The following is a 6,145-nucleotide window of genomic DNA, read 5'->3' on the forward strand; positions in this document are numbered from 1 at the left end:
GTGTAAGGATACACTGTAGCCCTGCATGTATCTGAGGGTCAGATGTTGCAGGGGGCCATGTGTTAACAAGCCATGCCCTAACAGCTGAGTAAGCAAGAAAGAGGTCCACGCCCACGCCATATTGCTCCTGCAAGTCCAGGAAGGAGAGTAGGGCTCCGCCTTGATACAGATCGTCTAAGTGCTTTAGCCCAGCCTCCCTCCATGAGATGGAGTTATGCATGCCAGGCAGATCCTGCAAAACCGGCAAGTCCCACAAAGGCAGCTCTGGTGCATAAGGAAATAGTGCCCGTTGGGCGTTAATGTAGCGCGTCCAGGTGAGTTTGGCCATGCGCAGCAGCAGCCCAGGCTTGTAGCCCCACACATCCAGGGAAAACAGCCATAGCAGGAGGCTGTCCTCTCGCAGACCAGTTCATATCAAGCACATCTCCTTCACTCCAGTGTCTGCTAGCCAGCGCATGGGCCATTGTAACTGAGCTGCAGCGAAGTAAAGTTCAAAATCGGGAACTCCCAGACCTCCCTCTGGTCAAAGTCGCTGTAGGATCATCAAATAGGTTCTCTTACGTGCCAATCCCCATGCCAGGGTCATCTCCAAACCCCATAAGGACTGGAAGAAGGACCTGGGCGGAATCACTGAAAGTGCAGCAAAAAGATATAACAGGTGCAGGAGCACCAGCATCTTAATTATCGATGTTCTACCCATGGGGAACAAAGGTAAACGCATCCAGAAGTGCATGGCCTGTCTTAGGGATGAGTGTCCACTCATGATTACCCCTCACCAAGTCCCTGGGTGAATGAAAAACATTGAATCCCAAATAACGGAAGGTATCAAAGGCCCAGGGGAGGCGTCCTCTCTGTAATTGATCACAATGATCTATTGCCATCCTCTGCAGTGGGAATATACATGACTTGCCCCAATTTATCTTTAGGCCAGCAACCTCCCCAAAATGCGGAAGTCTTATAAATGCGGTAGTGTGAGAACATGTTCTCCTAAGTATATAAGGACGTTGTCAGCATACAGTGAGACAGTCTGCCAAATGGGTCCTATTGCAATGCCGCAGACTGGGCCTCGAGAGCGTAGTGCTATAGCCAGTGATTCCATGGCCATTGCAAACAGGACCGAGGACAGAGAGCGTCCACAATACAACACAGCCATCTGATGTTGGAATGCATGGCCACTCCCGGGACAAAAGCACTCTGGTCAATGTGAATAAGTGTAGTCCTTGTAGGGGGAAGTCTGTTCGGGAGGATTTTGCTTAAAATCTTATAATCCAGATTTTGCATTGATAAAGGCCAAAAGGAATTCACCTTCAAGGGGTCCATACCAGGCTTTGTCAGGACAACAATCAAGGCTTCCCTGAGCGATTTAGGCAGAATACCGCCCTTATGTGCCTCATTATAGACTTCAAGGAGATGGGGGACTAAGGAGGACCCAAAGGTCTCATAGTATTCAACAGGAAAACCCATCGGTGCCTGGTGTTTTACCCCTCGCCATTTGCTGAATTGCCAAAGTGACTTCCTCCTGTTGGAGGGGCTGCTCCATCTCCTGATGTTGCTCCGGGCACAGGGTGGGAAGCAACCCTGGACAAAGCCAATCAGCCAATGCAGAAGGAGTAGGAGCCTCTCGGGCAGTGTATAACTGTTCGTAGTATTTAGTGAAAACATCATTAATGTCTGCCTGTGTATTTTGGATAGTCCCTGTGTGGTCACGTATGGCTACTTTCATGGGTCTAGCGATCTCTATTCTCAGCAGCCAGGCTAGTATACACCCTAACTCGTTATTCTCTGCGTGCTGATGGGCCACATGGGATTCATATTCTAGGTCGCCTAGTCTGTTGAATTGCTCCCAATAGTGATGGCGGTGGGCCACCAGTTTCGGACATGCACTTGATGTAGTGACTACCTCCATCTCTAACTAACTCAAACGTTGCTCTAATTCCAGTACTTTGTGCATATGTGTGGAGCGAGTCCCCCATGTTGTAGAGATACAGTGTCCCTGCATAACCACTTTCAGGGCCTCCCATTCCACTCCCCTGGATGTCCCTGGTCCTGAGTTTTCCTGAAAGTAAGCAGAAATGGCTGTGGCCAATGTGGAGAAGTATACTGTGTCCTGTAAAGCCTCGACTAGCAGGCACCATGAGGGGACTGCTGGTCTTTGCCTTCCCCACTGAAACATGACCTTAAGTGGGTTGTGATCCAATAATGTTCTGCCTAGGTATTCAGACCTATGTATCAATGGCCAGTTCTCAGAATAACATAGGATATAGTCAAGGCGTGTGTGTATCTGGTGGCCTGAAGCATAGTAGGAGTATTTCCTTTCATCGGAGTGCCCTAGTCTCCAAACATCATGTAGGTCCAGACTCTCAGTCCATTTTTGGAAGTGTTTAGTTATCGAGAGTCCCGTCGCGCCAGGCATTAGGGGTAATGATCGATCCCACTCTGTATTATGTATACAATTAAAGTCTTCCCCCATAGCCCTGGGACCTGTGGCCTTTTTAGCCTAGAGGGAGTTAGGGTGTCCAGGAAGGTGGCCTGGGTGGTGTTGGGGGCATATAAGGAGACCACATAAATAGGACGGTCGACCAGTGTACCTTCCAACATTATATATCTACCTTCAGGGTCTGACAATACCCTATTGGTCATAAATGGAACCTCTGGTGCCACCCAAATTAAAACACCACGGGCATAAGCTGAATAGCCCATTCCGTAGGTTTTGCCTCCCCACCACTTAAAAACTTTGGCCAGTTCACTTTTCGTAAGGTGAGTTTCCTGAATACAAGCAAAATAGATATGACGGTGGCAGAGATACGCATATATTTTATGTCTACGGTGTAGTGTTGCTATACTCCTGACATTCCAGGTAAGAACTTTATACATTGCTGTCAGGTGGACCATAGATCATTATGCAAAAACAATTCAGTACTTTTGACCCCCCCTCTGCACCCAAGGGCGCACAGGGGCTCACATTCTTGTCGGCCAAACTCCATCCCCGGATCCAGGCTCAGCCGGCGTCTCAAGGCTCGTTGGCGGTCCTGCAGGCCCAGTAGGCCTCTCATGCGTGGCCCAGCCGCTATTCCTCTTTCTGTCTCTCAACTGGCTGAAATCAGCCTATTTAGCTCCACCGAGGTCCCAGTGGCTGGCAACACCATTCAGGGGAGCTTTGGGTTACGGACACCAGCTTAAATTGCAGGATAATTGCCGGGCCCACCAGGAGCTCCGATCTTATACGACCAGCGCGGTCACTATCGTGCAAATCTCATGCTGGGATTTGATTGGTTGTCAAGTGTTAGCAGCCATTTTGGGATTCAGCTTCAGCTGAGTCCCAAAAAAAAGACAGAAAAAAAAGAAAAGGGGTCGGATAGGGTTACCCTAACTCCCTAGCCTTGGTCCAGATGCCCCCTGAAACACCACCAAGGCAAAAAAGCATTTGTTTAAAAAAATTCACAGCAACATTTGTGAATATTAACAAATTTTGCTGCGATAAAAAAAAAAAAAGGCACCGTCGCCCACTCATAACAATCCATGACCCCAGGAACTGGCCCACCCAGGGGCAATATTAAAAGTAAGCATGGGCGACCCAGGTCCTGGGGTCATGGATTGTTATTAGAAATAAGGAGGGGGGCACACGGGGCTCCCCTTCTAGGCCTCTAACAAGATCCAGGGACCACCACCTCCCTGGGGCAAAATGGTATAAATATGCACAGGCTGCGTGGACCACTGGCCCCCGGGGACCACCACCTCCTTGGAGCTATATTTGAAAACTATGTGGGGCGGGCTGTATGGATCCATCTCTGGGGCCTGGGGTCATTAGTGGTCATTATTACATCGGCGGTGGCAGTTAAAGTGGTGGTAATACCGTCAACAGGCTGGCGGTAATTACTGCCAAATTAAGACCATGATGGTGAGAACTCCCATAGACAGCCAATGTACCACACCATCCGCTAGGGCGTTAACACCACGCACCACGGCGGTAGCCACCAACAGTCAGGGGGAAGACAAGGTACTGCCCACCATATCATGACACTGCAATCCGCCATGATTTTCGGGGCAGTACCAACGCCATCAAAAGCCTGGCAGAAACACATCACAGAAGACAAAAGACTCACCATCAGAGACACAGAGAAGATCAATGCCGCCATGGAAGCGGAACTTCAAGTCTCCCCGATGCTCTTCTATGCCCTGCTCCACCTGGAACACTAATGCCGACGATGATGGGTACAGCCGCCTAGCACACAAGGGAGGGAGGGAGGAAAAGGAGAGTGACACACACACACGCACAACACACACCATTCACACACACACCATACACACAACCAGCTACAGACGAAAAACAATGGCACAGGACACACAGCATAATAATGCAAGGACTACAGTAAGGCAGTACTGAGAATGTATTGAATGGGAACAGCCACCAAATGAATCAACTGGATAACAAAGAGATTTGTACAATTGTCCAGAAAGGGCCAATGCCCAGTCCAAAGTACAAAGGGCCCACATGGCCACAGGGCACAGTCCAAGGCCCAACTTGTTTCCTGACAACATCCGCACAGAACTGTACAGGGGCATCATTTTGGAAGTGGTCAGGCAACTCAGGGGGAAGAGGGGTGGGGGGCACCTCAGCTGAAGTCGGGAACTTGCCCACTGGTTCTGGAGGGGGCTCTATGCCATTATCCTTTGCTGGGGAGTGCAAGGTCACAGTCTCTCAGGTGGGGGTACTTGCCCACTGGTTCTAGAGTGGGCTCCTTGTACAGCAGTCCCTGGAGGGTGGCCTACATGCCCTCTGCTCGAGGTAGTGGTGGTGGTGTTGGTACCCTGCCAGCCTCTGCTGGAGGCGAGGGCTGCTGTATCTCAGCAGGGGATGAGGGCCCGTGCCCACTGGTGGTGGTGGTGTTGGTACCCTGCCAGCCTCTGCAGGAGGTGAGGGCTCCTGTGTCTCAGCAGGGGAAGGGGCCTCCTGGGCAGCCTATGTTGGAGGTGAGGGCTGCTGTGTCTGAGCTGGAGGTGAGGGCTTCTTCCCTTTCCTGGAAGGAAGTGAGGGCTTCTTCCCCTTCTTGGCTGGTGGAGTGGGATCCTTCCCCTTCCTTGCTGGTGGAGTGGGATCCTTCCCCTTCCTGGTTGTGGAGTGGGATCCTTCCCCTTCCTGGCTGGTGGAGTGGGATCATTCACCATCTTGCCTCCACGACTAGGAGGTGCCTCCACTGTCCTCGTGGACTGTTTGGCTGAATTGCTGGGCTTGGTCATTGGGACCCTGCTCTTACGGGTCGGATGGGTTGGAGGGGAAGGGAAGAGGTCAAGTTGGGTAAGGAAAAGCTTCTTAGGGACGGTGGGGTGGGATGAGGGAGGAAGGATGGGAGTGGAGATTAAGGGAGTGGCTGTTGGAGGAGTACGTCTGCTAGACTTCGGTGCAGGTGCATGGACAGTGTGCTGATGTGAAGTGGATGGCTGTCGGGTGTCTGAGTGCCGGCGTTTGTGTCCTTTGGGGGGGCAGACAGGGTGGGAGAGGACACACGGGAAGTGTGGATGGATGTTGTGGAGGTGTCTGCTAGTGAGGTGTGTGTGCTGCTTGGTGTGGTGATGCTGGTGGTGGATGTTTGAAGCAGTGCATGCAGGTGTGAGTGTAGACACGACTGTGAAGGAGGTGGAGGAAGAGGGGGAGACAGTGGAGGCAGTGGATGTGGTTGTGTGTGCAACTGTCTGGTGTTTGCGTGAGTGCTTGTGGACTGAAGTGCGGTACCTGTGTTTGACAGTGCCACTCTTGTGTGATGTCTTGTGTGCATGCTCGTCTGTATGTGTGCATGGGATGGGTTGGGGTTGAGGAGACTGGGACTGGGAAGTGGTAGTTGGAGGGGGGACGGTAGGAACAGGAACAATGGCTGCCATCAGAGAGGAGGCCAGAGCCTGAGTGGATGTCTGTTGGGCCGCAAATCCACTGTGGATGCCCTCCAGGACTACATTGCATTGCTTCATCTGGGATGCCAGCCCCTCGATGGCATTCACAATGGTTGACTGCCCTACAGAGATGGATCTCAGGAGGTCAATAGCTTCCTCACTCAGGGCAGCGGGGCCCACTGGAGCAGGGCCTGAAGTGCCTGGGGTGAAGAAGATGCCCACTCTCTTGGGTGAGTGGGCAAGGGAAACTAGCTGAGGG

This window comes from Pleurodeles waltl, chromosome 7, assembly GCF_031143425.1.
Source record: "Pleurodeles waltl isolate 20211129_DDA chromosome 7, aPleWal1.hap1.20221129, whole genome shotgun sequence".
Lineage (NCBI taxonomy): Eukaryota > Metazoa > Chordata > Amphibia > Caudata > Salamandridae > Pleurodeles > Pleurodeles waltl.